This window comes from Falco peregrinus, chromosome 2, assembly GCF_023634155.1.
Source record: "Falco peregrinus isolate bFalPer1 chromosome 2, bFalPer1.pri, whole genome shotgun sequence".
In the NCBI taxonomy this organism is placed as follows: Eukaryota; Metazoa; Chordata; class Aves; order Falconiformes; family Falconidae; genus Falco; species Falco peregrinus.
In genome coordinates, this window is record NC_073722.1 from 27,568,977 (window position 1) to 27,581,350 (window position 12,374).

Consider the following 12,374-nt stretch of genomic DNA (forward strand, 5'->3'; position numbering starts at 1 on the left):
GCACTACTGATCGGTAAAAATAACTGTTAAGATACCCTTCTGAAAAACTCTGAGATGAAGGATCAGTGGAACCAAAGAGTAAGAAAATCAGGCAAAAAATGTGTTGTTTGGCTGCTTTTGGAATCTCTGTTTTCTCACCCCTAGTGCTTGGGTAACCGTCCTTCAGCAGCAGCTCCTCTGGCCTCTGCAGCTCTGTCTGGGCACAGCTCCACCCTCAGCTGCCAAATTAAAAAAAAAAAAAAAAAAGGTAGCTGATTTTCGCTCTGGAAAATGGATTGTGTTCGTCCTGCCAGCATTAAAGAACAGTTAACACTGCATTGATGGAATAATTATTATAGCTTATAGCACAGCGTCTTTGAGAGAAGCCCGAGTTGCCAAGCTTTTGCTCTGTGTAAACAGTTCATTTCACTTAGCCTGGCTTTTGGCTGGAACCCCCTGCAGATGCCAGATAAGCCCCTTTGGCCAGTTTGATTTCTTACAACTTCTGGGGCAGAAGCACAGCCCAGAGAACACTGAACTCCCTTTCTTGCATAACGAGATACCCAGCACCAGCTTCCCGAGGTACTCGGGGAACAAGCAGCCTGCTCTGGAGCTTCAGGGCAAGGCGCTCGCTATTCAGGAGCTTTTCCCTACATCTTGTCAACCTCTGCCCGAAGCTGAGCTAGGCCAGGTGCCACATAACTGCAGAGCGAGCTGTGAGGAGTGGGTGGGATTTCCCCGCTCAGCTCTGCAGTACAGGCCGAGGCAGGGGGAGAATCCCCGGGTATGGCACACAGAGCGCGTGTGGCAGAACTGAGGCTGCCAGGCAAGGTGGCTGTGGCGTACAGGAGGAGCAGCAGGCACCCTGGAGCCAGCAGAGTAGCTTGCCAGCGCTGCCAAGTCCTGAATCTGAAATCCCATGAGGGATATAGCTATCCAGGTGTTTTCCAACAGTGTTTCAAGGGGAACAATCTGAGCATCTCTTTTGTACCATGTTTAAAGGATGAGGCAAACGAGGAAGGGGCTGCCCTTGTGGAAATGTCACTGAACTGCGGCCATGCTTCTCAAAGGCAGGAGAGAAGTAACCACAGAAAAACCCTGACTTTGCACAGCACCCTGACAATGTATCACCGTTGACTCAGCTGAAGGAGCAGTGGCAGACAGAACAGGTCCATGGACTATCTCTTCTTTCTCCTGAGTGCCACAGGTTGACTATAAATCAAAATGATTTGCTTCAAGATGGGGGAAAATGATCATCAGGATCCATCAGAGTGTAGGCTCAGATGTTTTCAGTGTGTCACTGAAAAGCTGTTTGAGAGTCCCCACCTCCCCTCTGGGACTGCTCTGAACAGAGTGGCCAGAACCACGCAACTTGCAAAGCGCCACAGTCCTAAAAACTTCATGATCTAGTGGAATTAAAGGAGGCTGAAAAAGGAGGAACAGCCAACTGCTGCCTGCAGTTGCTGCTGTGATTAACATCATTTTCAAGCAAACAATACAATGTAAATGATTTCAAAATACCAGATAATCTAACAATTAGATCCTTCCTAGTGACTCTTCCAGAAAGTGAATTTCCAAGCAAGAATTAGAAACCCAACAGTATTTCATGACAATCTCTAGATAATGGGTTGGAAGAAAGTTGTATTTACTTGACCACAGATCAAGAGTGTTATGACATGGGCTCAGCACAGCTGCAGCTGCACAGGTTCTTTACACCACGTATGAACGAAACATTTGCTCGTTAACTGTGTTATTTCTTTAGACGTAACACCACAGCAGCAAACTGCTTTAACTTGTAGATAGGAAGGAAAATTAGTAAAATTATTACAATGGCACTCATTAATATTTTCTGACAAGTTTTGAATTTTATGTTATGGGTGGTTTTTTTTAAGGGCTTGGTTCAGTTTTGAGAGAGCCAATCTGTGTGTGTAGTGGTTAAATAACCTGTCATTTCTTCTCAAAGCATGGCAGTCCATGACCATGCCTGCCCTCTGAAATAAAAGCAAACCAACAAACCCAACAACGACATGACTGTAAAGCTCCAAAATCACTCATGGCTGCAAGTCAGCTGCAACACAGGACATCTTTGGACTATGTCATACAGTTAAAATTGTATTCCACAGAGTGACTGCTGTGTTGGGTACAGTGTTTTCTGTTTTAGCAAAGTAGAGACAGTCTTACTTGTCAGTCAGAGGACTAGGAAACAGTTTGTAACCTTTTGGAGGACTTTTAAGCCCACAGGTCATCTGCTGATGCAGTTGATGTTACTATTACCGATTGCTCGCAAAGAGCAATATAACTACAACAAAAGAGAAATCCCGAAAGAAATTTAAAGACGTTTAAATTTCAACTCAGTCACAAACAAGATCATTCCCAAGTCAAAACAGCATGTGATTTCTGTAATTGTCAGTAAAATTGGCATTTTGATAAATCATATATTTTATGATACTTTTCTGCGTGATGAAAGAGCTTTACCTAATGTATCTGTTATATATTTTTTGGTTGTCATTTGTCTGTAAGCTGCAAGGAATGCTATTTGTTGCACTTCGTAAGGTATTTCTTTGTCTCAGCTTTCACGCTGAAGAGTGTCATCACTGGAAGGAAATCCAAGGAAGAAAATCCAGGGAAGAAAAGAGAAACCAGTATGGGATGCTGGCAGATAGCTGTTTTGTCTTCTGGTGGGTGCTTAGTAAGGTGTGAGCAAGGCTTTGCACTTGCTGCCACGTGCAGCCAGCCCGCCACAGGAATAAGGGCACTGCAAGCATAAGAGAAGAGACAAGCAGTGAATGGTTCGATGTTTTCTCCCTCTCTGTCAGTGCCCATGTGCCAGTTTGTCAGATTCAGTGTTTCAGTTAATACCTGAAATACAGATAGCAGTGGTAAGTTAGAAGTGTCAGCAATGACTTGCATTTTCAACGCAGTATATAAGTTTAGCACTAATTGTTAGCATAAGTAATTAGATATTACTTGTGGTTCTCCAGGTAATAGATGAATTTGCTGTGTGATAGTATAAAAGGCACATTTATTAAGGAAGCTGGTGTAAGCTGATGAGATCTGCCAAAGAGCTAACAGAAATCTGAAGCTAAGTCACAGACTACTTGGCCTTTACTACATTAGAAATTTCATAGGCATCGTAAAAAGACATTTCCTAGGCAGCCTTTCAATATAGCATACTATTTTCCACATGCTGAAACAACATGAGAGATGACCAGTTAACTGTTATCAATAAGGATTTTTTAAAAAGTTATCTACAACTTTAGGTTGTACAGGGGGATTTTATCAGCATGTATCAATACCCGAAGGGAGGATGCAAAGGGGAAGGAGCCAGGCTCTTTTCAGCAGTGCCCAGTGGCAGGATAAGAGGAAACAGGCACAAATTGAAACACAGAAGGTTCCAGGTGAACATTAGGAAATACATTTTCACTGTGAGGGTGACTGAGCACTGGTACATGTTGCTGAGGGAGGTTGTGGAGTCTCTGTCCTTGCACATACACAAAAGTTCACTGGACATGGTTCTGCGCAAGCGTCTCTTGGTGTCCCCTTTTGAGCAGGGGACATTGGACCAAATGATCTCCCGACATCTCCTCCAGCCTCAACAATTTTTTGATTCTGTGATAGGTGAGATGCTGTATATCCTGGCAAGGCACGTGATTTTTTCATTGTTGATTTCTGCATTACTGTGATACAGCCATACAGAAAATTTGTGAAATGCTAACAGGGAGTGTCACAATCAGTGATATTTTCCTGTTATATATGCAGATATTACATTTAAGCTGTTCTATCCAGTTCCCTTATTTTCACTATGCTTTTAGTGCATAACCATTCTCCATGTATTGCCAATTGGGACATAGCAATTGATATTTGTGGTACCTACAGAAAAGAAAAGGATTATAGGATATTATGCTAACAAGTTAAAGTTAGCTGTAGGTTCTCAGAGCTTAAAGTGCATACATGTCTAAGCTCTACTATTTTGTGCTGTCTCAAAATTTCAAGGTATTTTGTTAGTTTCCACTTTCATCACGAGCTTGTAATACCAGTGGGAGGCAAGAGAGAAGAAAGCTTTGATCCTGTAGCACCGATTGACTGGCAAACCGTGGTGCACATTGCACATTTAAAAAAGCACATACAGCTCTCAGAAGAGGATGTTGTCCTAAATATAGCACTGTTCTTGTAACCTAACGAGAGGGTAGAGGGAATCAGGGGAAGAGTAGGAAGGACGTAGTGGATATTGTATTCTTGGGTTGAGTTTTAGTATTTGTTCTCCACTTTGTCTGGTCCTCTGATCATCTACCAGCTAACCCAAGGATGTATCAGGTTATTTTACATTTCCTCTTGGAAAATTTTTCTCCATTGTTTATTGTAAGCCTCTTGTTCACAACTGAAAATCTTTTCTAGTTTCCACTGTTCAGCTTAAACTCCCAACCTCTGGCAGGCAGGCAGATCTCAGATCCTGTGGCAGCTGAACTACGAAAACGTGCTTTTTCTGTCTTGTTCTAGACAGCACCCAGCTTCTAGGTTCAAGGACAAATTAACTTACGTTTGTTTAACAGATAGGACAAAGTTAGAGCTAATGCCAGTTCTTTTCAAGTATATTTTGGACTGCTGCCCTTCTCTTAGATGTTGCTTCACTTTTAAAGCCCCAAAATGCAAGTTTAAGTGAAAAATAAAATTAGTTTGACTAATAAGGACATGACCTTGAACTCACCCTTATGCAAATGATTCAAATTATGCTGTGACAAAAATGTATTTAATGTTTTGGTTTCACAGAATTACAGATCCATATGCACAGATTATTTTGGCCCAATTCCTTCATAAAAAAAGTGAGTGGGGTAGACTATTATTATGTATGTTCTTCAGTTCTGTTGTAAGTGTAATTAAACTTTCTTCCCTTGTTAGGTAAATTTCTGGATGCCTAGGTAGATTTACTAAGCCTACAACTTGATTTGGACAGCACAGTGCCGTCTGTTAGAAAAATGGGGTTGAGAGTGATTCTGGCAGTTCTCTCACACTAAGTTATGGAAAGGTTTCCTTAAACAGAGAGTTATCCAGAGTAGAAGTAAAAAATCTATAGTGGTTGCAGCATAAATATACTGCATAGATATTTGCCTTAACAACAGTAAGTTATGAGGATTATAGACAAGTTTCCCAAAAATGTTAAGCTTCTAAATCCAACTTCAGACTTCTAAGTAAGCTGTTTCTCAAAAGTGCTGAACCTGCAGCAGTTCCCATCGAATGCTCAGGCTTGTCAATGCGTGACTAGAGGCAGGATGGCAGTATCAAAGGGGAAACGCAGTTGCTTTAAAAAAACTGGCACAGTATGCTTTTATAATATACAGCTACACGCCACAGTTTACACCACCAAAGTTGAAAGATCTGTTTTACAGCCAGCAAAACTGAGCTCAAATGCAAAAGATGTGTCTCATGTCCCACTGATGGAGGCAACAGTATCTAAAATATGGGAAGTTAACAGCTTCACATTTGTGCTAGAAAGCTGCTCTAAGAAGATAACACTAAATGCCCTACCTAAATAAATTAAAAAAAACCCTGCAATTAATGATCTGATTTTAAAGAGGTAGGCTTTTACTAATACAGATCATATACCCTTGGTGGAGGAGATAAAGCATATCCTAATGAAACCATACAAGGGCTAAATGAAAGGCTATACTGAGAAATTTGTATAGCAGGTCTTAAAATAGCCTCAAACAACGTGGAGACTGAACTACAGTCTACTTCGTAAACAGCTGCATTTTTAAATTTCAAAAAGTTTTAGCTAAAATGTAACAGAATAGTTACAAAAATTAACTAGGCTCTTGAAAAGCAGTAGTCATGTCATGATTTACTAGGAAAAGGATGCCCTCTCTTGGTAATAGCAGAAATAATGACACTATGATCTATTGCTGTAATACTTGAGGTAGAATTGCATTCCCAGTGTCCTGCCTTGTAAAAAATCCCCACATTTCTCCCAGACAACAATTGTTTGATAATTTAGTGCTAGTCTTCCTGTAATTTGGGGCGGGAGTTTCCACTGCCTGTCTTCAGAATTGTGTGATAGAAAACAAATGTTGGTGAATAAAAAATATCTGCACTGGTCCTCAAGCTGATCCAATATTCCTGTTTCCATGATGTTTCATTATCAAGAAATGAAAAGAAATACTGAGAACATAACAGGAGCAACACGCATTTGGAAAACTACCATCTTTGCCATATATCATTTTGCATAAAACTTTAAGTTGAAGTTGTATTCAACTAAATTTTGCTTTCTGAAGTCCTGTTGTTAATATATATAAAACTTAAATAAATTATCATAGTAATATGCTTTAGTAAAGGCTTTGAAACTTCACAATGGGCCTAGGGCATTTGTTTTGCTTTCTACCCTCTTATGACCAAATTGTGAAAAGGAATTAATGTTGCCACCTCTGAGAACAATTTGCTTCTGTAACCATTCCTGTATTAATTAATTTCCTGGTGTCATGTGCTTGCTCGGTAAATGCAAACATCTCACTAAGTATTTGGCTCGATGCCTTCACTGCTTGAAAAATTGTTTGGAGATTGGCTTTTTGATTAGCATAATTACAGTCATTTTTATTCTTGGTTTACTTGCCAAATACTCAGACTCAAAGCTACTTCCTGCTTGTTCATATTTTGTAGGTGATAGGCTAGTCCTAGGATGCCTGTTTTTCACAGCAAGATTGCTATGATATGTGATCAAAAGAAGTAGCATGATAATGTCTTGCAATTCTACCCTATGTCATAGAATGGGAATGCACTGAAAAGGTTTTAACATGTTTGACTGAAACTCTAGTTTCTTTCTTATATAACAGCTTCATAACATCACAAACAGTAATTAACTCCTTGCAAATATGCTATAAGTGATTCATAATATTTGGCCCCTCCAGCACAACTATCTGATACCAGTAGCAGACATGTCTGCCTTGTCTAGGGATGTATGACCACCATATAATTATATCTATATTAGGAACTGATAGCTCATAGTGTAGCACTTTGGATCATATGGTAGCCAAACCTTAAAAAAATAGTCTAGCAAAAAAAAAAAAGGTTACAAAAGCTTTACTCTTGAGGAAGGAAAGCACTCCATACCTAAAAAATGTACTTGCAGACAGAGAAGGGTAACAGGAAAACAAGAAGCTTGAGTCAAATTTTTGGGAAGCTTGAAGTTTGCTTGAAACTTTTTAGGAAAATATGACAAGGTACAACACCAGCACCGCAGAAACTCTTCAGTACAAGCTCTGCAAAGGGAGCAATATTATCGATTCTGAAGGATTATCTTTCCATTCCTAGTTGTGTCAAAATCAGATTTATCCTTAGAATATCTGTCTGCGTCTGAAGCAGCATTAACTTTTCATGTAGCAGAGGTATCACTCTGAAAAAAAGCAAGAAGTTTTATTGAAAGTGAGAAGGCTGTTAGTAGGAAAGAGACAGGATCACAGTATGAAGTACCATAAAAACAAGTTAAGTAATATATAGTTTACACTTATGGACACAAATTTAAAGCTTCCATATGTCCACAAAAAAGCCCCAGATAACCCTACTTGAGGAAGCATTTTTTTGCCACTTCTGTAGTCAGCGAAGAGGCCAGGATGGCTTAGTGTCTTTACCACATGTCCACTCTGCCAACACGGAAAAGCCCAAATCCAGTGACGTGTAGACAGGCTACAACTGCCATTCAAACCCTCTTTGGTGAATGAACTGTAGGTATTGCGCACCAATGACAAAGAGAGAGAACAAAGTCTCTGTAGGTGCCAGCTGATGAAAGGAATATATTGAATGATAAACTTTTCACACTACATTCTGAAACCTGGTCTTTATTACAGCAGTCTTATTATTTTTTTACTGTACCTACTGCTGGTGTATTGTAATACAATATTATTGTAGAGGAAACTACAATTTCCTCTATAAATGTAAATATGTCCTGGAACAAAGTCTTTCTGACAAGAGCACCATTAAAGAATTCTCAAGCAATTCAGTGTCAATAAGATGAGACAATGCTTTTATATTTAAAGACTTGCTTTAAAGCAATAATCTGGCTTATAAATTAAAAGAGTAATAAATATGAGGTAAACTGGGAGAGTAAACCCCATACACACATTGAGTCATCATCAGTGTGGGCAAGCGTGGACAATTGTTCACATCTTTCTTTTCAGGAAGCAGCAGTATGTGAGTTCAGTCACATACCAGATAAAATGTCAGCGAGATGACTTACTGAATACATTATTCTAAAGTCTTAGTTGAAATGATTAAACACAGCATTCATCTCGTGCTCTAAAACCAAAGCAGAGAAATACATGCTCAGACACAAGATACTCAGTTCCCCAATCTACAGACTTTTAATCATGCAGTAGCTGCCATTTTCTTAGCACACTAAAATGTGTGGCACATAAATTTTGGGTGTCTTCCTTTTAAACACATCTCCTTTTATTTTCTCCCTTTCCCTCTATAGTGTGAGGGACTTCTACTACGGTTAGTATACACTGCAGCAAATTTAAACAGTGCTAAGTTTTATACATAGCAATCTAAGAGTAAAAACCTTGGCTATTTCGGTATCTTTTAAAACCAGGTTTGCAATTTTTTAAACAAGAGATATCTCTGTCTTCAAAGTATTTTCGCAGCTTTTTTGTTAAATATTGCAGTTTTATGAGTCATGGGTTTTTTTCTGATTTAAGTATTCAAAAAAAAAAAAAGGAGTCAGCTTTGGTATCTTAACAAGAAATTTGATAAATATTTGTGGCAAAAGTGGGAAATAAAACCTGCAGGGAAGTAAAATACTTGTCTTCTAGAAGATGAGTATTCTCTGTCTGGGTAAGGGGGTGCTCCCAAGCCCAGGAGTGCTCGTGGGTCCTCCCACCTCTGTCTCCCACCACTACCTGGTGCCAGATGCCCTCTGCAAGCTGCTCAGGAAGCCAGCAGGACACATGGCCACCAAAACTGAAAGTTTCCACCCATCCCATGAAATGATCTAGTGCTCTGATGGGCTGAGAAAGTGCCAGAAGAACTCTAGAGGAAGGCGTCTTTTTAAAAAAAAACACAACAGCTTTTAGATGGACTTCACTGCTTGCCAAGCAGGAGAGGAGGAGACCTGAAGTTTCTTCATGTCCCTGCTCCTGGTGCTGCCACCTTGCACCCTGGGATCTTGTGCACAAAGTCCCAGTCCTCTTCTGCCGTGCTCTTTTCCAGTGCAAGAGCTAGGACATGTTAAATAAAAGCAGACAATGAAGGTTCTTCATGCGAGATGTCAATTTGTGGAATGCCCTGCTATGGATGCTGGAGATCTGCATGGTTCACAGGGCAATCAGAAGCTTAAGGAACAGAAATTCTACAACGGCTGTTGAGTATGTAGGCACGACTTCTAACAACGTGTGCAAGGGTGCAGATTGTTTGAGGCCCTGCAGATGGTCAGTTGGAGTAGCCTTGTCCCATAGTCTGTGCAGTCTGGCTAAACACTGCTGGGACTCAGCTGTCAGTCATCTTGTAGATGTATTGAAGGGAAAATCTTATTTTTTTCATATAGAAGCAGTCTCCCTCCTCAAAAAAGTAACACAGTTACGTGCTGGATAGCAGCAGCTGTTCTAACTACAGCGTGACTTTCCCATTGCTTTTCTTGCCAACCATTTTTTCCTGCCTCAGAGATCTGCATCCTCTGATTTATTTTGCTGCGTGTAATCTCTTAAAGTCAATACATTTAAAAAATAGATACTCTGTAAAATACAGCACTTCAAAGCAGACCTTGATTCTGAGGTAAAGCTCTGCCTCATATTGCTCATTTTCATCCAGGAATCTAAATACTAGCAGAACTGATGTACATATTTCTGTTTATTGTGTCTTGGGATGCTCCTCACTGAGATCTTTCTCTTTTCCTCAGCCTGAAGCAGAGGTTTACACCTGAGCATTCTTCAGGGCAGAGTTTTAGCAAAGTCACCTTGTAATTACTAATATTATTACTTCCTCACTTCTCTCCATTTTTAATGTTATTTTATTTTAAAAAGCAAACTGCACCCTGCCTCTCCCCTTTCCCAAGAAAGACATTTTGGTGCAGTGGTAATATGAAGAAGCTACCTTGTTACCAGCAATAAACATAACACACCATCAGGTTATAGACAGGGCAACACAGTACTGAAGAGGTAAAAAATTAATCGAGTAACCCACTGTTGAATACAAAGGTGTAGTGATTTTTCATAAGGTGCTGTACGATAGGACAGATAAGTAGCATAAAGCAGGAGAGCAACATTTTGTAATAACCTAGACAGATAAAGTCATCACTATGTACAAGTTTCATCTACAGTACTCCAGGTTGTAATTAGAGTTTTGACTTCGAGGACTTCTGACCAATTCTAGTACAATATTGCAGTTTATCATATTTTTCATTTCATAAAACTTGTATCATCATAGCTATTATTAAAGCCTTCCATAGCCAGTCTTAATATCTGTAGCATCACTGAAGAAATACAAATAGGACAAGCAGCATTTTTCTGTGTGTCAAGCCACTCTCCATCATCTTTGAAAGGTCATGGAGAACAGGAGAGGTGCCTGAGGACTGGAGGAAAGCCAGTGTCACTACAGTCCTCAAAAAGGGCAGGAAAGAGGACCCAGGAAACTACAGGCTGGTCACAGAAAAGTGATAGAACAGCTCATCCTGGAGGTTGTCTCAAGGCATGTGGAAGAAAAGAAGGATGTCAGGAGTACTTAACATGGACTCACCAAGGGGAAATCATGCCCAACCAACCCAATAGCCTTCTGTGATGGAATGACTGGCTGGGTAGATGAGGGGAGAGCGGTAGATGTAGTCTGCCTTAACATCAGCAAGGCTTTTGACACTGTCTCCCTTAACATCCTCACAGGCAAGCTCAGGCAGTGTGAGGTAGATGAGTGGCCAGGGAGGTGGATTGAGAACTGGCTGAATGGCAGAGCTCAGAGGGTTGGGATCAGCAGCACAGAGTCCAGCTGGAGGCCTGTAGCTGGCACTGCTCCCCAGGGGTCAGCACTGGGTCCAGTCCTGTTCAGCTTATTCATCCATGACCTGGATGAGGGGACAGAGTGTGTCTTCAGCAAGTTTGCTGATCATAAAAAACTGAGAGCAGTGGCTGATACCCCACAAGTCTGCGCTGGCATTCAGCGAGACCTGGTCAGGGTAGAGAGTTGGGTGGAGAGGAACCTGATGAAGTTCAACAGAGGCAAGTGTAGGGTCCTGCACCTGGGGAGGAATAACCCCATGCAGCAGTATGGGCTAGGGGCTGACCTGCTGGAAGGCAGCTCTGCAGAGAGGGACCTGGGAGTTCTGGGGGACAGCAAGTTGCCCATGAGCCAGCAGTGTGCCCTGCTGGCCAGGAAGGCCAATGGGGTCCCAGGGTGCATTAGGAGGAGCATGGCCAGCAGGCTGAGGGTGGTGGTCCTGCCCCTCTGCTCTGCCCTGGTGAGGCCACACCTGGAGTGCAGTGTCCAGTGCTGGGCTCCCCAGTTCAGGAGAGACAGGGAATGGCTGGAGACGGTCCAGCAGAGGGTTATGAAGATAATGAGGGGACTGGAGCATCTCCCTGGTGAGGAAAGGCTGAGAGAGCTGGGCTTGTTTAGCCTGGAGAAGGGAAGACTGAGAGGGGATCTTACCAATGATACAGATATCTTAAGGGTGAGTGTCAAGAGGATAGTGCCAAGCGACAGGACAAGGGGCAATGGGTACAAACTGCAACACAAGAAGTTCCATCTGAGTATGAGGGTGACAGAGCACCAGAACAGATTGCCCAAAGAAGTTGTGGAGTCTCCTTCTCTGGAGACATTCAAAACCCACCTGGACGTGACTCTGTGCAACCTGCTCCAGGTGAACCTGTTTTAGCAGGGGGTTGGACTGGATGATCTCCAGAGGTCTCTTCCAACCTCGACCATTCTGTGATTATGCAAACCAATCTTTAGGAAAAAATGGCACAAGATACCAAAAACTTTTTAAAAGGTACCCCTGCCCCTGCCTGCCCCCTCCCCCTGCCCCCCCCCCCCAGTGTAAGAAAATGTTCACCTAATTATGAGCTTTTGGTTATGGAAGTGCCACTCTATCACTGAATGGCTTAAGAGAGTTCCTTAAATCACTACCCATCATGAAAATACAGCATTTTTTAAAATCTTACAGCTGTAGACAATAGGCTAGCAACCACTGACAATTAAAACAATTTTAAACCAATGCAGTTACTCAGATTTCTTTCTGTGCCACTGAAAAAACTTGGTGCGTTCCATAAGCAAAAACCGTCTTACATAAAAAATAATGTATCAATGTGAAGAATATCAGTTGTCCCACATCTCCCATTAATGCGTTTGTGTACTGAAAAGAACCAGTGTAACACTTTTGTATCACTTTTTTTCTGACATAAAGGTGGAGGTTTTTCTTGACTTGTCCA

General features: G+C 41.4%; 1 long non-coding RNA gene across 1 annotated transcript in view; it reads right to left on the reverse strand.

Annotated features, from left to right (window-relative positions):
* Positions 1-785: 785 nt before the first annotated feature.
* The window catches only part of LOC129783872 (uncharacterized), a 36,144-nt gene continuing 24,555 nt past the window's right edge, over positions 786-12,374 (reverse strand). The window contains exons 3-4 of the long non-coding RNA XR_008745909.1: positions 11,777-11,872; positions 786-2,838 (exon numbers count right to left, since the gene is read on the reverse strand). This is a non-coding gene — a long non-coding RNA (uncharacterized LOC129783872). The remainder of the gene's footprint in view (positions 2,839-11,776; positions 11,873-12,374) is intronic.